Below are 22,127 nucleotides of genomic sequence, written 5' to 3'. Positions count from 1 at the left end.
CCTGAGCTCCAGGCACAGCTGTCACTGAACTTCCAGATGTGAACCACCTGCAGCTTGTGAGCCACTTGCATCAGCTCCTGTGAGGCCTGTGGTCCCAGATCCTGGTAGGCAGCCTGTGTCAGCTGCCATGGCAGAGGGGGCTTCCCCTCCCCAATAATAGCAGTTTTCAAAATGTTTGTGTTCATCTTACATATACTTTGAATTTTACTGTGTTTTTCTTATACTACTGAGTAAAATAAAATGTATTTTCAATAAAACTTAATAAATACTATTAAAAATAAAGTTAATTTAAATTATATAACGTTTAACTCTGATCCTTCAAAGTGTCAATTTCAACATCATTAAGCAGATTCACCATTTTTGGCAACCATCATATCACATCACAATCCCTCTCCAGAATATTTCATCCAGACCAGTCCAGGTGGTAGCCAGTCCTTGCTCACCCTCCCCTCTCAGCCCCTGACAGTCCCTCATCTCTCTGTGTGTCTATGAATTTACGTACTTTGGGTTTTCATTGAACTGTAATCATTGCACATGCTGTCTTTCATGTCTGACATAGTAATTGATGAGAAGACAAGACTGAATTTGATTTGGTTTTAATAAAATTAAGTTTTATTAAGAGGGAAAATCCCTAAGAGTCAAAGATTGTATGTAAAAAAAGAGGCCCCAGTATTAAATATTCCCATTACCTTGGGGTGTTGAGCACTTTGAGAATCATGATATGAGTGTTCAGAAACCATAGGGAAACGCCTGGGTGTCTGAGACACCTTAAAATCTTTATTTTCTTGGACAGGCAGCGTTTAACCATTTCTAGTGTGCGTAGTATAAAAATATAAAGTCAGATGTTTCCCTTAGTTACTATGTATTAAGTATTAAAAATGTGTTTTTAAAGTTTTTGATAAATGAATTTTGTGTTTTTTTTAATGTTTTTATTGATTTTAGAAAGAGAGGAAGGGAGAGGGATAGAGAGATGGAAACACTGATGAGAGAGACATGGATCAGCTTCCTCCTGCAAACAGCCTACTGGGAATCGAGTCAGCAACCTGGGCATGTGTCCTGACCTGGAATGGAATCAGCAAACTCAGTGCACAGGATGATGCCCAACCGAGTCACACCGGCTAGGGCTTCCTTCGCCTTTTTTGTACTCAGTTCTTCAGCCCCACTGCCCCTCCCCTCTGACACCTGCCATTCTGTTCTCTATCTAGGAGTCTGTTTCTATTTTGTTTGTTAGTTTTATACTGTCCATTAGATTCCACATATGAATGAAATCATATAATACATGTGTTTATCTAACTGGCTTATGTCACTTAGCATAATGTTCTTCTGGTCCAAACATGCTATTGCAAAGGGTAAGATTTCCTTCTTTTTTACAACCGCATAGTGTCCCATTGTGTCAATGTACCACAGCTTTTTACCCACTCATCTACCGATGGACCCTTGGGATGCTTCCAAATCACGGCTCTTGCAAATAACACTGCAATGAAGATACAGGTGCATATATTCTTTTGAATTAGTGTTTCAGGTTTCTTTGGATATATTCCCAGAGGTAAAATCGCTAGGTCATAAGGCAGTTCCATTTTTAATATTTTAAGGTAACTCCACACTGTTTTCTGCACCTATCTGCATTCACACCAACAGTGCACAAGGGTTCCATTTTCTCCACACCCTCACCAGCAGTGTTTTTTGATTTATTGATGGTAGTCATTTTGACAGGTGCGAGGTAATACCATATTGTGGGTTTAATTTGCATTTCTCTGATGGTTAGTGAGTCTGAGAATGTTTTCATATGTCTATTGGCCATTTTTATGTTCTCTTTGGAGAAGTGTCCATTCAGGTCTTCTGCCCATTTTTAAATGGGATTGTTGTGCGTGTGTTTTTGTTTGTTGGGTTTTTATTTATTTATTTATTTATTTATTTATTTATTTATTTTTGGTGTTGAGTTGGATAAGTTCTTTATAAAGTTTGGATATTAACCCTTTATCAGCTGTATCATTGGTGAATTTTTTCTCCCATTCAGTAGGGTGTTTTTTTTTTTTCATTTTGTTGATGCTTTCTTCTGTTGTGCATAAATTTTTTTAGTATGATGTAGTTCCATTTGTCTATTTTTTACTTTGTTTCCCTTGCCTAAGGAGATAGATCAGAAAAAAATATTGCTAAGACAAATGTTAGTGTGCTTACTGCTTATGTTTTTTTAAATATATGTTTTTATTGATTTTTAGAAACAGAGGAAGGGGGAGAGAGATATATATAAACATCAATGAGAGAGAAACATAGATCAGCTGCCTCTTGTACCCCTTTACTTGGGATTAAGCCCACAACTCAGGCATGTGACCTGACCGGGAATCGACCTCTTGATGCCTGGGGCAACCCTCAATCCACTCAGCCAAGTGGCCAGGCTGCTTACAGCTTCTTCTACAGGTTTTGTAGTTTCACCTCTTACATTTATGTCTTTAATTCATTTTTAGTTTATTCTAGTATATGGTTTAAGAAGGTGGTCTAGTTCCACTTTTTTAAATGTATTTGTCCAGTTTTCCCAATACCATTTATTAAATGGACTGTCTCTACCCCATTCTTGCCTTTGTTAAATTTTAATTGACCATATAGGTGTGGGTTTGTTTCTGGACTCTCTATTCTGTTCCACCGATTGAGGTTTTTGTTTTTATGCCAGTGCCATGCTCTTTTGATGAACATAGCCTTGTAGAATAGTTTGCTATCAGGTAGCCTGATACCTTTAACTTTGTTCTTCTTTCTCAAGACTGTTGTGGCTATTTGGAATCTTTTGTGCTTCCATATACATTTTTGGATTCTTTGTTTTAGTTCTGCGAAAAATGCTATAGATAGGCATTACACTGAATCTATAGATTGGTTTGAGTAATATGACAATTGTAATGGTGTTAATTTCTTTCTATCTATGACTACCATATATGCTTTTATTTTTTTATCTTCTTCAATTTCTCTATTCAATGTCTAATAATTTTATGATTATTGGTCCTTTATCTCCTTCATAGCTTAGCTACTGAAAGTGTGGTTTTCACACCACCAACATCAACATCATTTGTGAGCCTCTTAGTTGTGCAAGGGATAGGGAAGATATTAGTGAAAGGCTGCAAAATTTAGTTCTGCAAGATGAATAATTTCTGAAGATTGAACATCACTATGCCTATAGTTAACAAAACTGTTTGTATACTGGTTATCTCACACACTCACATACACACACAGGGGAAAATGGTAACTGTGCTTTATTTTAATAGTTGCCAAAATTTTTGCTTCACAACTTTAAGGCAATAAGTGTTTATAATTTCACATTTTTGTAGAAAAAATATGCTGGATTACTTAACATTGTAAGCTCTTTGCTATCCAATATTGACCTTACTTGCTAATATTTTTATAATTAATCCACTTTCTATGACCACATGATCGAGTTTTGATGAGCTAGTATAAAAGGCTGCACAGACTTTTCAAATTATTAATATTGGAAAAGACATTCATCTTTGAGAAGTTATTTTATAACTTGTACATTTTTCTTTACTTCATGGAGGAAAGCTGTTTTATCTTTATTTTTGATATATTTTTATATTTGAATGTATTTTAATTTATTTCAGAGAGGAAGGGAGAGGGAAAGAGAAATAGAAACATCAGTGATGAGAAAAAGTCATTGATCAGCTGCCTCTTGTGCACCCCACACTGGGGATCGAGCCCACAACCCAGGCATGTGCTTTGACCGGGAATTGAACCTTGACCTCCTGGTTCATAGGTCGATGTTCAACCACTGAGCCATGCCAGCCAGGCGATAATAGCTGTTTTGAAAGCCTTCTCTGGTAAGTCTAACATCTGAGTCCCCTCATGGGGGTCTCCACTGAATGTCTTTTCTCTTGAGAATGGCTCCTGTTTCCTAGTTTCTTTATATGTCTAATAACTTTTATTGATTCCTGGACATTGTGGATATTGTATTATGGAAACTGGACGATGTTATATTTTTCATCAAATGTTAGGGTTTTGTTTGTTTACTTGTTTGTTTCAAAAGGCATATAACTTGGCTGAAATCAAACTAGAAACTCTTTCCCTTAGGCAACAGCTCAAATCTCAGTTTAATTCTGTATCCTTTGCTGGAACCTGTTCCACACATGAAGGATTAATTCGGGGGTCATTAAAATGAGAAAACTCAGGCTTGGAGAATTAAAAAAACTTGTGCCAGTCCACATAGCTCGAATTCAGTCCCAGGCTATCTGAGTCCAATCTTTAAATAACTTGCAATCTTTTGTCACCATGCTATACCTCTCTACATCAGGACTGTGGAAAAAAAAGATAAAGGGGTCTTTGTGAAGCATAGTAACCTCCATCTTGTATAAAACTGCTGTTTGAATTCTCTACTATTGTTAGATAGTCCCTTGTTCTGCAAACTCTGTCATTTTTAGACAGTCTCTTATTCTATAAAATAACGTTTTAGTTTGAATAACAGAAAAAGATAAACTAAACTGTCTGACCTTGCAAGCTAGCCACCTAACATAATGAACTAATACTGATAATAATTCCCATATTCTTATGCCAAATGTTTGTCTTTATGTATCCAAGATTACAAACTGTCTGTAACAACAACTCACACAGAGCCCTTTGTAAAATGTGCAGACAAAGAAGCTCGAAAGGTATAAATACAAAAAACTTCCTGTACTTGTTGCTCAGAGATTTGGAAGAGGCACCTCCCTCTGGGCCTTGTGCAATAAACGACTCCTAATTGATTGGCTCATAAAGGCATCTTGTATCTCACTCGATGGTTTATGATACAACATTTAGAGATGCTAATATGGTCACACTGAGGAAACATGAGTTGGATTCGAGCTCTCTTCATGTTGTACCTCTCCAGTTCTAAGAAAAAAAGAAGTGATATAGAAAGAAGGACTCAGCACAGATAATATTTCTAGTTCCAGCACCTGTATTTGCTTTCTTCCCTACTTCTGTCCCTTTGGCTGTGCCCGTTGCCATTCCACTTTGTCAGTAAATTCTGAGTATCAGATACCAATGTTCCAAGTCAGGTTACATGTTGTTCTTATAAAATCAGCTCACTCTATTCTGTTTGCTCATGGAAGAAAAAAAAATTAAACTAGATTTTTAAAAACATGGAGCTATGTGGTTATTTTGTTTAATAAAGTGGAATAATATATTGAAAACATTAGATTACTGATTTAAGTGTATCTCATGCCAGCACTTCTAGAACACACAAGAAATTGGCCACTGTCCCAAGGAGACCCAAGAATAACCGGCATGCCCAAGTCATCCACATTCCGTGCTTCTTTATTCTCTGCATCCTTGAGTAGATGACCTTAAGGCAGAGGGGTAATTATGTGACCATTTCTCCAGTAGAAAAGAAGAGATTTCATTTACTGGTGTCATTTTAGCTTCCACCTGCCCCATTGATCTGTTCTTGAAGCATCTGCAAGGATAGAATTCAGGTTGCAGGCACCTGCCTTGATAATGCCCAGTTTCTTCCTTCTGTTCTCCCTAGCCCAAAAGAGGTATATATAGTACAAGTGGGGCTACACCAACAGAGCCTCAACCTGGGCTAGGATTATCATGTTGAGAAGAAGACAAGATGGTAAGGTACTCTCTGAGCCAACAGTGGCTCACCTCATCTGGCCCTGTTAGTGTGCTGAAGGCCTCCACTTAAGCCCCCCTGAAAAATACCAAGAAAATATCACAAGGCTAAATTAATTGACCAAAACACCTTAGCTGTTTTTCGGGTGAATAGATTGCTAGGATCCCATGGAGCCACAGAGGTATCTTAGACAGGTCCCTAATGTATTAGCCTCTCTTGGAGGGACACACAGCAGGGACACCACATTGTGTTTGCAATCCTCTACGGTTTGGGGAACTCCACAGAATTAATTATCTCTAATTTGCCAAGTGTTAAGATTGGCCCACCCCAAGAACGCCTGAGAACGTCTTTCTTGCCATGCTAGCAGTCATCAGCTGTACGGTAATATTACCTGGGGCAAATGGGGCAGTATTTTGGACTTATGTTCCTGACCCTTCATGGGTAAGAGCCCTTATGTGGGCTGATCCCCAGCCTAATGTAGTCACCGATAATACCAAACACCTTGGTCATCCAGGAGGACCATGGGTGGGGCAAGGAAGTATAATTACACCGGGGTCGCCACCAAGCTTCCCTTTTGTATGACACAAAATCAAACCACTGCACCTTTGTGTGTAAAATTAAAGGGAGGTTTCCGGCTTGCGTGGACACCAAAGAAAGGGACTATTACTACTTACTCCTGGGAGAGGTGCAGAAAATGTAACTAAGACCTTGTCTATACAAAAAGAAATTGACAGCCAGTTTGAAATGGAATTGCCATGGCCTAGAGCAAAGAATATCCTTACATGATATTATTCTACAATGTCATTATAATTTTTCCCAGATTTGTATTACCCCCATTACCTATAATAGTACCTTGCACCCTTGGGAATCAATAAAAAATCATCTTTTTGGTGCTTGGAGACAAAGGTAACACATCTCTTGATATTTTAGAATTATAACAGCACTAGAGGCCCGGTGCATGAAATTCATGCACGGGGGAGGGGGGTGTCCCTCAGCCCAGCCTGCACCCTTTCCAATCTGGGACCACTCGAGGGATGCCCGACTGCCCGTTTAGGCCCGATCCCAGGCAGTCGGGCATCCCTCTCACAATCCAGGACTGCTGGCTCCCAACTGCTCGCCTGCCTGCCTTCCTGATTGCCCCTAACCGCTTCTGCCTGCCAGTCTGATCACCCCCTAACCAGTCCCCTGCCAGCCTGTTTGCCCCTTACTGCCTTCTCCTGCAGGCCTGGTCTCCCCTAACTGCCCTCCCCTGCAGGCCTGGTCACCCCTAACTGCCCTCTCCCCAAGGCCTGGTACCCCCCAACTGCTCTCCCCTGCAGGCCTGGGTCCCTCCCAACTGCCTTTCCCTGCAGGCCTGGTTGCCCCCAACTTCCCTCCTCTGCCGGCTTGGTCACCCCAACTTCCCTCCCCAGCAGGCTTGATCACTCCCAACTGCCCTCCCTTGCAGGCCTGGTCCCTCCCAACTGCCCTCCCCTGCTGGCCATCTTGTGGTGGCCATCTTGTGTCCACATTAGGGCAGCCATCTTGTGTGTTGGAGTGATGATCAATCTGCATATTACTCTTTTATTAGATAGAATAGAGGCCTGATGCATGGGTGGGGGCCAGCTGGTTTGCCCTGAAGGGTGTCCCAGATCAGGGTGGGGGTTCCCTTGGGGCATGGGGCGGCCTGGGTGAGGGGCCTGTGATGGTTTGCAGGCCAGCCACGCCCCCTGGCAACCCAAGTGGAGGCCCTGGTATCTGGGGTTTATTTATCTTCTACAATTGAAACTTTGTAGCCCAGAGTGGAGCCAAGCCTTCTGCTTGCTCCATGGCAGCAGCCATTTTTGGGGGGATTTATGTATCTTCTATAACTGAAACTTTGTAGCCTTAAGTGGAGGCCTAGGCCAGCCAGGGTGTGTGGAAAGCTTGGTTTCCTCCATCACCACTGGCAATCCTAGTCTCCTGCTCTTTCCAGCTCCGTGGCTGCCACCATTTCTGTTTGGGTTTATGTATCTTCTATCATTGAAACTTTGTAGTCCTGAGTGGAGGCCTAGGCCGGCAAGGGCAGGCGGAAAGCTTGTCTTCCTCCATCACCTGGGAAACCCAAGCCTTCCTCCTGCTCTCTGTGGCCGTAGCCATCTTGGTTGGGTTTATTTGCGTATTCGCTCCTGATTGGCTGGTGGGCGTGGCTTGTGGGAGTGGCTTGTGGGTGTAGTGGATTGATGGTAAATTTGCATATTACTCTTTTATTATATAGGATAATGTACACTTATCCCAAACAAACAAACTAATTCTTTGAATGTCTGGCAGCAATTTAAAAAGGACATGAAAGGATTTAATCCCTTCCATTGTGTAGAGGGCCCCTGGGAAGGCACCTGAGCATTCTATATTGGCCCCTCTTGCCTTTTGTGCCAAGGGGGACCTTCTTCTCACAATCCAATTGCCCACAGCTGTTGCCTGAGCTTTCTGTTCATGCTGAGGCTGAAGCCTTGTGGTGGCTGGTAGCATGGATCTGTCTCTCGCCCAATGGTGTGAGCTGGGCCCTCCCTGGAGAAAAAACCTGGGTTCCCCAAGATACGTGATCAGTGCCGGGGCCCCGCCAGCAGGCAAGGGGACCCCAAGGCAGGTGCTGGGTGTGGAGGCCACGGGGGCATAGGCTACCAAGGAGACAGAACTGAACCTCACATCTCCCTGCTTGGCCATGGAGGATGGCCGGTTACCTAGAGACGGGTATGATTCCTCAGGGAAGGAACAACCTAAGACAGGCACAGTCTCAGAGGGGCCATCAGGAGAGAACTTGGGGGTCAACAGAGGTGGGGCACAGACCCTCACCCCCCAAACCTTGCAGGGGCCTGAACCCTCACCCCTTCTGAGGGAGGTCTCCTGCCCCCATGGCTGCTTTGCTTCCCATGCCCAGCTCAAATCGGGACCCAGGTAACAGACAGAGACTTGGCCGACAGCAGCTGCCCTCTCACTGCAACAAGACTTGTTTGAGTTGTCTTGTACCCATGGTGTGGGGAAGAGGGTTTTTGATATCTAAATCCAGCTTAGCACCGGGAATGCTCAGGGCCTACTCAAGAAGGCAAATAATCCTTTCCACCAATATTTACAGGGTAAAATAAGATTGTTGTTAGAGTATTAAATTTGACAGTAAAATAGTAGTCAAGTTCTCAGACTAATTTAAATTAGCTAATTGAAATAAGCAAATATTCTAGAAAAATTAATGGTACTGGACAAAAAGCTGTTCCTAAAGTGTTAACTAAAATTTTTATTGGTAATTAGGGAGGGGGCGGGAAATGGCAGCAGAATAGACTGATGTGTTCTGAGCCTTGTCCTGGAACAGAAAGAAAGAACAGCTGAGGGTCGCATGAGGAGTGTTTGTTGGCAAGTTAAGGGACAGCTAAACTCCAGGAGAAGTTGGGGGACTGCTAGATGGGGTCCCCCTGACTGGGCAGCCCCCACTGCGGCTGGGGCCCCTCCCGGAGCTACGGACTCAGACTCAGAGATTGAGCCATCTTGAAGGGGAAAGTGGATGTTATTGGAAGACTGAAAATCCACAACTGTGGTGCCCACCAAACAGCTGCGAGCCCCAGAACATTGGTCCCCAATTGACGCAAACACACATTTCAGAGGAGCTCTTCACTCCACCACTGAAAGGTGAGATTTCGCCTGAAATAAGGTGAGGTCTCTGGTCTCAGCGGGAGAGAGAAATGCAAGTTTTGCGGGAGTTGGAGGACCAGGGAATTCTGTGCCTAGAAAAACCCGTGGCTGTTGGGGCTTGTGTGATCTGTGAATGTGGAAGGGGTCCTCAGAGCTGCTTACAGAAGGGATCTCTAAAAAGCAACCCATTTTGATCTGACGTGCAGGGACAGCCTAAGAATTTCAAAGGTGTGCCGGCTGCTTAGTCTTGCACGCAGACCCATTGTTTGCACACTTGGGCTTTTTCCCCTTCAAATCCTTGCTTCTGATTACTAAGCCCAATACATAGGATCATCCAGTTAGGGACAACCTGGGAGACTGCAGGGGAAAGTTGTTTTTCTGGAACCTGGGGATCAGAGTGGGGAGTGACCATCGGAGAGCCAGCTCTGAGGCAGCCCACTTCCAAAAACCGGTATTGAGTGCCACAGGGAAAGAAGGATCTAAATACAGGCTGGAGAGGCCAAAGAGATCCAGAAGTCAATCCAGAAACACTGCCACCCAAGGGCTGAATCACAAATTGACTCTTGTGTAATTAAAAATAAAGGGATACTACTCCAGAAGAAGGTGGGAGACTGCTAGACGGGGTTCCCCTGACCTGGCAGCTCCCACTGCGGCTGGGTCCCCTCCTGGAGCTGCGGGCTTGGACTCGGAGTCTGCGCCATCTGGAACCAGAAAGTGGAGCTTATCGGAAGCCTGAGAATCCACAACTGTGGCACCCACGGAACAGCTGCGAGCCCCAGAACAATGCTCCCCAATTGGCACAAACACACGGGTTCAGAGGAGCTCTACACTCCACCACGGAAAGGTCAGATTTTGCCTAGGATAAGGTGAGGTCTCTGGTCCCAGCGCGAGAGAGGAACGCGCGTTTTGCGGGAGCTGGAGGACCAGGGAAGTCTGTGCCTAGAAAAATCCGTGGCTGTTGGGGCTGGCGTGATCTGTGAATGTGGAAGGGGGTCCTCAGAGCTGCTAACAGAAGGGCTCTCTAAAAAGCAACCCATTTTGATCTGAAGTGCAGGGACACCCTAAGAATTTCAGGGGTGTGCTAGACTTACACGCAGCCACGGAGTGCGCACACTTGGGCTTTTTCCTCTTGAAATTATTGCTTCTGATTACTAAGCCCAATTCATAGGTTCACCCAGTTGGGGACACCCTGGGAGACTGCAGGGGAAAGTTGTTTTTCTGGAACCTGGGGATTGGAGCGGGGAATGACCATCGGAGAGCCAGCTCTGAGGCAGCCCACTCCCACAAACCTGTAGTGAGTGCCACAGGGAAAGAAGGCTCTAACACTCCCTAGAGAGGCCATAGATAAACCCGGAAGTCAATCCAGAAACACTGCCACCCAGGGGCTGAATCACAAATTGACTCTTGTGTAATCAAAAATAAAGGAATACGAATTAAGACACACCGCCTGCTTAAAATCAGGACTGGCTTACATCACTGAAGAGCAGTGGAACGCAGGGAACTGCAATACTGTCCGGACTGAGAAACAGGCGTGCCAAACAGAACAACAGAGGAAGTGAATGACGTTTACTACTCCACATTTTATTTTTATTTTTTATTTTTTTATTTTCATTTTTTGCATCTTTTACTAAAGAAACTAATATTTTTCTTTTTCCTCACTTGATTTTACCTTTTTAATTATTACATTTTTATTTTCAATCCGTATTATTACTACTGCTATTTTATCTTTTTTTTTTAAGTGTCATTTTATTTTCTCTTCATTTTGTTTTGGGATTAATGTTCTACATTCTATTTTTATCTTTCCTTTAGCATCATTTTACTCTATCTCAAATCTACATTTATGCCTTCACTCTCTTCATCACTTTTCCCTTTTCGGTGTCCTGTTTATCTTACCCCTTTCCTGCTTTAGATTTTCCCTATTCAATCTGTTTACCCCCTGTTAAAATTTCACCCTACTTATATATCTAATCTCCAATCCCCTGCTCCAAGTCCATACACACCTCTCTCTTCCCTGTCTTAACTATCCAAAAAATTGTTTTTCTCTCTGTCCTTTTGTTGTTGTTCGCTTGAATGTAGATTATATCAAATTTTTATGCTTTTTTGTGAGATTGTTTTGCTTATTCTTCTTTTGTTTATTTTGTTTGTTTGTTTAGTGCTTCTGTTTTCCCTTGCCTCACTCAATATTAGTTGGTGTTGTAGTTTGTATGAATCCCCAGGTACTTGTTGCTGGCATTTGCTGGGATAAGTGATTGTTCTATTGGAGTTTTATCCCAATATATATAGTCTGTTCCCCTTTCTCTCTTAGTCTCTTTCTTGTCTCTCTTACTTTTTTTTCTTCTTTTTTTCCCTTTTCCAAATTTCATTTTGACAATCCTTTTTTTCTTCTTCTTCTTTCTTTCTTTTTCCTCTTCTTCTTTCTCTCCTATCCCCTAATTTGCCTTTCTCTGGTGGTCACCTTTATTGTAGGTTATTAATATCATGAATACATTTCTGTTCAGTGCCTTGTGTGTTGTACCTGGTAGTGCTGTATTTTGTGCCTTTAAATCGACGCAGGAGAGAGAGAACTACATAACCAGACACCCAGAGAAGAGAGACCATGGGGAGACAAAGACAAAGCCCGCATATGAAAGAAAAGCAGGCATCACCAGAAAAGGAAGTAAACGAAATGGAAGCAAGCAACCTTCCAGAAAAAGAATTCAGAGAAATGGTCATAAGGTGGCTGAAAAGAATGGAAGACAAATTCGACAATATGAGCAAGAACCAAGAGGAAATGAAGAAGAACCAAGAAGAAATGAAAAATGACATTGCTGCTGTAAAGAACTCAATAGAAAGCATCAAGAGTAGACTAGAAGAAGCAGAGGACCGCATCAGTGAGCAAGAAGACAAGATGGGAAAAAATACCCAAGTACAGCAACTTCTAGAAAAAAAAAATTAAAAGGCAGGAGGAGAGCCTAAGGGAACTTTGGGACAACACGAAACAAAACAACATCCACATAATAGGGGTTCCAGAAGGAAAGGAAGCTGAGCAAGGAATAGAAAACCTATTTGAAGAAATAATGACAGAAAATTTCCCTGATATAGAGAAGAAAAAACCCACACAAATCCAAGAAGCTCACAGAGTCCCAAGCAAAATGAACCCCAAAAGACCGACGCCAAGGCACGTTATAATTAAATTGGCAAACACCAACGACAAAGTAAGAATCTTAAAAGCAGCCAGAGAGAGACAGAAAGTTACATACAAAGGAACTCCCATCAGACTAGCAACTGATTTCTCAACAGAAACTCATCAGGCCAGAAGGGAATGGAATGACATATACAAAGTCATGCAAAGGAAGGGTCTGAATCCAAGAATACTGTACCCAGCAAGGCTATCAATCAAAATTGAAGATGAAATCAGGAGCTTCACAGACAAAAAAGGACTAAGGGAATTTATTACCACCAAACCAGCAATGCAAGAAATGCTAAAGGGTCTGCTGTAAAAAAAAAAAAAAAGAAAGAAATAGGAAGCGAAGAAGGAACACAGGTGTAAAGAATAGGAATGGTGACAAATAAGTACCTATCAATAATAACTTTAAATGTAAACGGATTAAATGCCCCAATCAAAAAACATAGGGTAATGGATTGGATAAGAAAACATGACCCATATATCTGCTGTCTACAAGAAACCCACCTCAGAAAAAAAGACGCACACAGACTGAGGGTGAAGGGATGGAAAAAGGTTTTCCAGGCAAATGGAACTGAATAAAAAGCTGGGGTAGCAATACTTATATCTGACAAATTAGATCTCAAAGTGAAGGACATAACAAGAGATAAGGAAGGCCACTTCATAATACTAAAGGGAGCAATCCAACAAGAAGAAATAACTCCGGTAAACATATATGCACCCAATACATGAGCACCCAAATACATAAAAAAACTCCTGGAGGATATCAAGGGAGAGATTGACAGCAATACAATCATAGTAGGAGACTTTAATACCCCACTATCACCATTGGACAAATCCTCTAAACAAAAAATCAGCAAAGAAACATCAATCCTAAATGACTCACTAGACCAGATGGAATTAATTGACATCTTCAGAACATTTCACCCCAAAGCCACAGAATATACATTCTTCTCAAGTACACATGGGTCATTTTCAAAGATAGACCATATGTTGGGACACAGGCAAAGTCTCTTCAAATTCAAGAAGATAGAAATCATATCAAGCAACTTCTCAGACCACAGTGGCATAAAACTGGAAATCAACTACAATAAAAACAACCCAAAGAAATCAAACACATGGAGACTAAACAGCATGCTATTAAACCATGACTGTGTTACCAGAGAGATCAAAGAAAAAATGAAAAACATCAGGGAAACAAAGGACAATGAAAACACTACAATCCAAAATCTATGGGACACAGCAAAAGCAGTCTTGAGAGGAAAGTTCATAGCTCTAAAAGCCTACTACAAAAAACAAGAAACAATGGTAATAAATTACCTAACCCAACAACTCAAAGAGTTAGAAAAAGAGCAACAAGAAAAGCCCAGTGTAAGCAGAAGGAAGGAAATAATAAAGATCAGAGCGGAGATAAACGACATAGAGACCAAAGAAACAATACAAAAGATCAACAAAACCAAGAGCTTGTTCTTTGAAAGGATAAACAAGATTGATGAACCTCTAGCCAGGCTCACCAAGAAGCAAAGAGAGAGGACCCAAATAAACAAAATCAGAAATGAAAGAGGTGAAATAACAACAGATCCCGCCGAAATACAAAGGATTGTTAAAAAATACTACGAACAACTCTATTCCAACAAACTGGACAACCTGGAGGAAATGGACATATTCCTTGAAAAATATAACCTTCCGAAACTCAATCAGGAAGAATCTAAACAGCTCAATATGCCAGTAACTATGGAAGAAATTGAAGCAGTCATCAAAGAGCTTCCGGCAAACAAAAGCCCGGGGCCAGACGGCTTCACAGGAGAGTTTTACCAAACATTCAAGGAAGAACTAAAACCTATCCTCCTCAGACTATTCCAAAAAATTCAAGAGGAGGGAACACTTCCAAGCTCCTTCTATGAAGCCAGCATCACCCTAATACCAAAACCAGATAAAGACAACACAATGAAAGAGAATTACAGGCAAATATCCCTCATGAACATAGATGCCAAAATCCTCAACAAAATTCTAGCAAATCGGATCCAGCAGTACATCAGAAATATCATACACCATGACCAAGTAGGGTTTATCCCAGGAATGCAAGGATGGTACAATATCCGCAAATCAATAAACGTGATACATCACATAAACAAATTGAGAGATAAAAATCACATAGTGATATCAATTGATGTAGAAAAAGCATTTGACAAAATCCAACACCCTTTCTTGATAAAAACTCTCAACAAGGTGGGAATAGAAGGATCATACCTCAACATAATAAAAGCTATATATGATAAACCCACAGCTAACATCATACTCAATGGACAAAAACTAAAACCATTTCCCCTAAGAACAGGAACAAGACAAGGATGCCCACTCTCACCACTCCTGTTTGACATAGTACTGGAAGTATTAGCCATTGCAATCAGACAAGAAGAAGAAATAAAAGGCATCCAAATTGGAAAAGAAGAAGTAAAGCTGTCCTTATTTGCAGATGACATGATATTGTACATAGAAAACCCTAAAGACTGCATCAAAAAACTAACAGACTTAATAAATGAATTCGGCAATGTAGCAGGATACAAAATAAATGCCAAGAAATCTATGGCATTTCTATACACAAACAGTGAACTTACAGAAAGAGAGACTAAAAAAGCAATCCCATTTACCATCGCACCAAAAAAATTAAGATACTTAGGAATAAACCTAACCAAGGAGGTAAAAGACCTATATGCGGAAAACTACAGGACAATGAAAAAAGAGATAGAGGAAGATGTAAACAGATGGAAGAACATGCCATGTTCATGGATTGGTAGAATCAACATCATCAAAATGTCCATACTACCTAAAGCAATCTATAGATTCAATGCACTCCCCATTAAAATCCCAACGGCATATTTCACAGACCTAGAAAGAACACTCCAAAAATTCATCTGGAATAAAAAGACCCTGAATAGCCACAGCAATCCTGAGAAAGAAGAATTAAGTAGGAGTGATCTCAATACAAGATTTCAAGCTGTATTACAAAGCCACTCTCCTCAAAACAGCCTGGTACTGGCACAAGAACAGACATATAGATCAATGGAATAGAATACAGAATCCAGATATCGACCCAAACCAATATGCGCAATTAATATTTGACAAAGGAGGCATGAGCATACAATGGAGCCAAGACAGTCTCTTCAATAAATGGTGTTGGGAAAATTGGACAGATACGTGCAAAAAAATGAAACTAGATCACCAACTTACACCATACACAAAAAGAAACTCAAAATGGATTCAGGACTTAAATATAAGATGGGAAACCATAAAAATACTAGAGGAATCCAAAGGCAGAAAAATCTCAGACATATGCCAAAAGAACTTTTTCAGTGATACTGCCCCTAGGGCAATGGAAGCCAAAGAGAAAATAAACAAATGGGACTACATCAAAATAAAAAGCTTTTGCACAGCAAAAGAAACCATCAACAAAACAACAAGAAACCCCAGTGTATGGGAGAGCATATTTGCAGATGTTATCACTGATAAAGGTTTAATCTCCAACATCTACAGGCAGCTTATACAACTTAATAAAAGAAAGATAAATGATCCAATAAAAAAATGGGCAACGGACCTAAATAGAATCTTTTCTAAAGAAGACAGAAGGAAGGCCAAGAGACACATGAAAACATGCTCAAAGTCACTAATTATCCGAGAGATGCAAATCAGAACGACAATGCGATACCATCTCACACCTGTCAGAATGGCTATCATCAACAAATCAACAAACGACAAGTGTTGGCGAGGATGCGGAGAAAAAGGAACCCTCGTGCACTGCTGGTGGGAATGCAGACTGGTGCAGCCACTGTGAAGAACAGTATGGAGTTTCCTCAAAAAACTGAAAATGGAACTCCCATTTGACCCAGTAATCCCACTCCTAGGAATATATCCTAAGAAAACAGAAACACCAATCAGAAAGGATATATGCACCCCTATGTTCATAGCAGCACAATTTACAATAGCTAAGATTTGGAAACAGCCTAGGTGCCCGTCAGCAGATGACTGGATCAGAAAACTATGGTACATCTACACAATGGAATACTATGCTGCCATAAAAAAGAAGGAATTACTACCATTTGTAGGCACCTGGATGGAATTAGAGAACATTATCCTAAGTGAAATAAGCCAGTCAATGAAAGAAAAATACCACATGATCTCACTCATTTGGGAATAATGAAAAACATTATAAACTGATGAACCAAAAGATAGTTACAGAGGCAGTAAAGCATCAAACAGACTGTCTAATTACAGCAGTAAGGTTAGGGAGATGTGGGGGAAATAAGAGATCAACTGAAGGACTTGTATGCATGCATATAAGAGTAACCAACGGATGCAAAACATTGGGGGGTGAGGGCATGTATGGGAGTGGAGAGGGGGGCAATGGTAAGATATGTACACATATAATACCTTAATTTAAAAAATTAAAAAAAAATGAAATGAATACAGTAAATAACAAAAAATAGTTACTAAAAAAAAAAAAACACATTCTAATCCTTTTGTTTCATAAAGGGAACTCAAGTTACTGTTTTGTTCATGACTCTATAAATAGAGAAATGAAGGGTTAAGTATGCCATTCTACTATTTAACTAGACATCCACTAACAAAATTTTAAAAAGTAGAAGTCACTATATCAAATCAAATCAACTGTAGTCTATTATAGAAAGAGAGGTAGACCCTCCAATTTTTAGTTTAAAATAAATCTACCAGGGTCAAATACCTAATTTAACTTTAATTAGAAAGGGAAATGAGTAAAATTCCAAGGCACTTGCAACTATCAAAGTAAGAGAACAGACTGAAAGCTGTCAGGGAAGCGGGGGGCTGCAGAACTGGGTGAAAAGGTGAAGGAAGCCCTGGGTGGTGTGGCTCAATTGTTTGGGCATCGCAGATGCACCTGAAGGCTGCTGTATGGATTCCAGGTCAGGGGACATAAAGGAGTTGCTAGACCGGTCCCTGGTAGGGGGTGTGCAGGAGGCAGCCTCTGGATATTTAACTCACATCTCATTGATTTCTCTCTCTTTCTCTCTCTCTCTCTCTCTCTCTCTCTCTCTCTCTCTCTCTCTCTTTCTCTCTCTCTCTCTCTCTCTGTCTGTCTCATTGTTCTCTCTGTCTCTGAAAACCAGTAAAAAATATTTTTTTAAAGGTGAAGGGATCAAGAAAAAGAGAAACAAACAAACAAAAAAGATTACATACACAACAGCATTGTGATTACCAGAAGGGCAGGGGTATGGGAAAGGCAGTAGATGATATAGTGGGGATAAATGATGATGGAAGGACACTTGCATTAAGGTGGAGAACACAAAATGCATATACAAATGATATATAATAGAATTATACCCCTAAAAGCTATATAATTTTATTAAGCAAGGCCACTCCAATAAATTCAATAAAAAAATCTATAAAATGTCTCTTTAAAAAAAAGAAGTTTGCCTTCTTATGAATGTATTTGATAAAGTCGAAAGATTTAAAAGGAATATTTTATTTTCTATTTAATTTGGGAGTTAATAAAACCCCCTCCAAGTAACAAATATAAGGTGATCCATGGAATGGAAGATGTCCTTTGTGACACAGATGTGTAAAATGGTGGATCCAAGTTTCTGTGTCCACCTCCAGCCCCCCTCCTCTCTCCCTCCATTCAATTATAAATGTTTATCTTTGCAAAGTATCTTTTGACCTTAGATGTGATGTATTCTCCAATAGACATCTGTCTATCATGTTGAGCCATCTTGGTGATATGAATCTTTGGGCAGCAAGTGGTCTGCTCATAAGACTGTGGAAATTCACTACAACCTGAGAGACCTGATGGCAGGGACTGTCAGGAGATCAAAGCAGAACCAGTCCGGCTGTCTTTGCACATCTTTCCTTAGAGGTGTGTGTCTGTCAGAGGTTTGTATCCCCTCCCTGCACAGTGTGTCTCCCAAGATAGAAGCCCTGCATGCCTCTTTTGTTTTATACTGCACCCTCGGGTTGTTTAAGTTCAGGGTGAAAAAGTTAACTTCAAATTCTGAAAAGCATTGTTTGGTCTGAGCCCTTGGGTTTGATGAGGCTACTAGCCCTAGAGTGGATGCCTCTGGTCTTAAGATACTGTGAGAGTGGGTGCGGTGGCATTTAAATGAGTCCTTTGCATACACTTGTGTATACAGAGCTAAGATATGGTTATTCACTGCCTGTCACTACCCCAAACAAAAACATCCACTATTGAACTCCCCCCCCCCGGAGGCGGCCCACTCAGTGATTAAAATGGAACCACTTAGCCATGAACTCCACAAGTCAAGGAGTCTGTGTTGGTCACTGAGAATGAATGAGGAGAACAAGACTGTGCTATGGCCACCTGTGGAGATGTCAGCTTACACAAGAGCACAGCCCTGATACCCTCTCCCAGCAACACCCCACACTGCAGCACTGAGCTGGAAAGATGGAAAGCTCTTTCATGGCAATTATTTCTTGATAGAAGGAGTGAGTCTATCTTCTTTTGGTCACATTTAAATCCTTATTTAACTAATAAACATTATTCTTTCTGCCCAGCCCATGTGATTCAGTGGTTATATGTTGAGCTATGAATCAAAAAGTTCCCACTTTGATTCCTAGTGAGGGCACATGCTCAGGTTGCTGGCTGGATCCCCATAGGGGGCATGCAGGAGGCAGCCATGGAATGGTTTTCTCTCATCTATGTTTCTATCTCTCCAGCCCTCTCTGTTTCTAAAATCAATAAAATGATATTTTAAAAAACAACATTTTTCTAAAACCTTAAAAAACCATACATTTTATTACTTAATATATGATGATAAAGAGAAACATCTGCCTTTCATATCTTCATACTATGCATAGTAAAACAAAATACAACCTATAGATAAACACTGCCTGTCCAGGAAAAGAAAGATTTTATAGGTGTCTCAGAGACCCAGACATTTCCCTATGGTTTCCAACTCTCATGCCATAATTCTTAAAGTGGTCTATACCCCAAAGTAGTACAAATATTTAATATTGAGGCTTCTTTTTACACATAATATTTGCCTCTCAGGAATTTTCCCTCTTAATAAAAATTCTTTTAATTCCCACCAAATCACAATCAGTCTTCTCATCTGATTCATTACATATTCAGACAGGAAAGGCCACATGTGCTTCTGTGAGAAGCCACAAAAGGTAAATCCATGGGGACACTTAGAGATGAGGGACTGTCAGGGGCTGACAGGGAGGGTGAGCAATGACTGGCTACCACCTGGATTGATCTGGATGAAATATTCTGGAGAGGGATTGTGATGTGATGTCATGGCTGCCAAAAATTGTGAATGTACTTATTAATGTTTAAATTGGCACTTAGAAGGATCATAGAATTAAATTTTATATAATTTAAGTTAAATTTATTTTTAATAGTATTTTATTAAATTTTATTCAAAATACATTTGATTTTACTCAATAGCATAAGAAAAAACAAATTCAAAGCATATGTAAGATAATCAGAAACATTTTGAAAACTGCTATTATTGTGGAGAGGAAGCCCTCTTTGCCATGACAACTGAAACAGGCTGCCGCCCAGGACCTGGGACCACAGGCCTCCCAGGAGCTGAGGTGAGTTGCTCACCAGCAGCAGGTGGGTCCACATCTGGAAGTTCAGTGACAGCTGTGCCTGGAGCCTGCTCTGGCTCTGGAGAGGGCACCAGAGTTGACTATTCCTCCTTAGGTGTTTCTTGATCTTACTTTGGAGCTGCTTCTGTAGATACAAGAAGAGAACATGTTACACCATGACTGCCTTTGTGTGCCTTCCAAGGAAGGGAACCTCGCATCTCCATCACTGAAGTCCCAGTTCAAGCCTCCACCCCCAGGAAGTTGTCCAGACTGCAGGCCATGGGCACTGACTTGAGCGGCTCTGTGCTCCTGCCTAACCCCAGCCTCTGGGAGCTCTTCTCTGTGTGGTCCAGCCACACCCCTCCCCACTCACCCACACTTCCCAAATCCACATGCACAGCTCTCTTTGACTCCCTCCCTTTTTTCTAGCAGAAGCCCTCAGACCGCTGCCATCTTGCAGAAATCCCACCATATGTGGGAACCAGGGTGTTGCCACCTTCTCCAAGTCACAGTCCCCATACTCTCCTTAAGGCTCTGATCCAAAGCCCATTCACTTTTTCTGCTGGTCCAGAGATCCACTTTCTGCTTCAAAATATGAGAAGATGTGGAGATACTCTGAGGAAGAAGTCACATTGACTGTCCTGTGGATGCTACCTGCCTGTGCAGCCTAGTGTGACTGAGTCACTCCTGACTAGAAGGAAGCGCTGGAGTGCAGTCTGGGGACAGGGCATTTGCTGAATGAATGAGCCCAAATGAGCCCCATCTCAGGTAGTTGGGTGACACTGGGGTCCCCCTACTCACCCCTGGGATTTCTAATCCACTTGACTCACTACAGGGATGCCTAATGGAATCTCCAATCTCTTTATCACAAGAGAAATAGCTTAGCCTAAGGCCTGAGGAGGATCACAAATAAGGCAGAAACTTCTTTAAGAAAATGGCCAATTAGAAGAACCATAGCCCCTCCAGCACACCTCTCCAGTGAACAGGCACACAGAGGGCCTTTTCCCAGGAGGAATCCCACCTCTGGAGTCTGACAATAACCCTATGAGGCTGGGCCTAGGGCGGCTCTCCCCATGGTCAGAGAACCAAATACTCAAGAGAGATGCAGTGAGTTGAAGACTCACAGAAAGCAGGTGGCTGAGTGACCACTGTGCTGTGGAGGGGCAGGGCTCACCTGATACATGGTTGGTCCCACACATGTTGGTTAGTAGCTAATGTCCTGTATTAACACAGTAGGGCGGGTGGGGACGAAGGTGGGGACGCTGCACAGTAAGCTGGGCACCAAGTATTTGATCAGTTTGTCAAGTCACAGTTCCTGGGCAACTTGCACTGTACCTCCTTTTATTATATTATATTTTATTATATTATATTATATTATATTATATTATATTATATTATATTATATTATTTTATTTTATTTTATTTTATTTTATTTTATTTTATTTTATTTTATTTTTGCCCTAACATGGTCAAGTTTATTAGGAAGCCTGAGGGAGTGGTGTTGGGGTCAATATGAAGGCCCAGTGTTGGGATGTCTGGCCTCCATGTTGGGCTCAGGATGCCTCCCATGGAAGGCCAGTCCTTGGCCTCTGGCCACCCAGCTCTGAGTCTGGGAACAGGGTGGAGCCAGCTCCCTGGGAAGCAGAGTTCTGGCTCAAGGAAGGGCAGGTAGAGAAGGTGAGGACAGTTCTCCCTGGATGGGTCAGGGTCCAGAAAAACAGACTTGCTCAAAGCTCTGAGGGTTTATAGGGTTAAATTTTATAGAATCTAAATTAAGTTTATGTTTAGGAGTATTTTAATAAATGTTCTCTAAATACACTCTATGATACTAAATATCATAAAAATACAGTAAAATTGTAAACACATGTAACATGAACACAAAACGTTTAACACTACATCTAAATGGGGGTGGGGTGCCCTTTCTTCCATGGCAGTTGACAATCGCTGTGGCCTGGGTTCTGGCACCACAGGCCTCACAGAAGTTGGGTGAGTTGCTCAAATGCTGCAGGTGGTTCTTCTGCCTCTTGAAGTTCAGTGAAAGCTGGGCCTGGATCCGGCTCTGGCTCTGGAGAGGCCACTAGGGTGGCATTGCCTCTTGAGGGTTTTCCTGATGTTTCTCTGGAGCTGGTTCTGTAGATCCAAGAAGAGGAC

The sequence above is a fragment of the Plecotus auritus genome, assembly GCF_963455305.1.
Source record: "Plecotus auritus genome assembly, chromosome: 7".
Classification (NCBI taxonomy): Eukaryota; Metazoa; Chordata; class Mammalia; order Chiroptera; family Vespertilionidae; genus Plecotus; species Plecotus auritus.
This window is presented reverse-complemented; position numbering follows the sequence as displayed.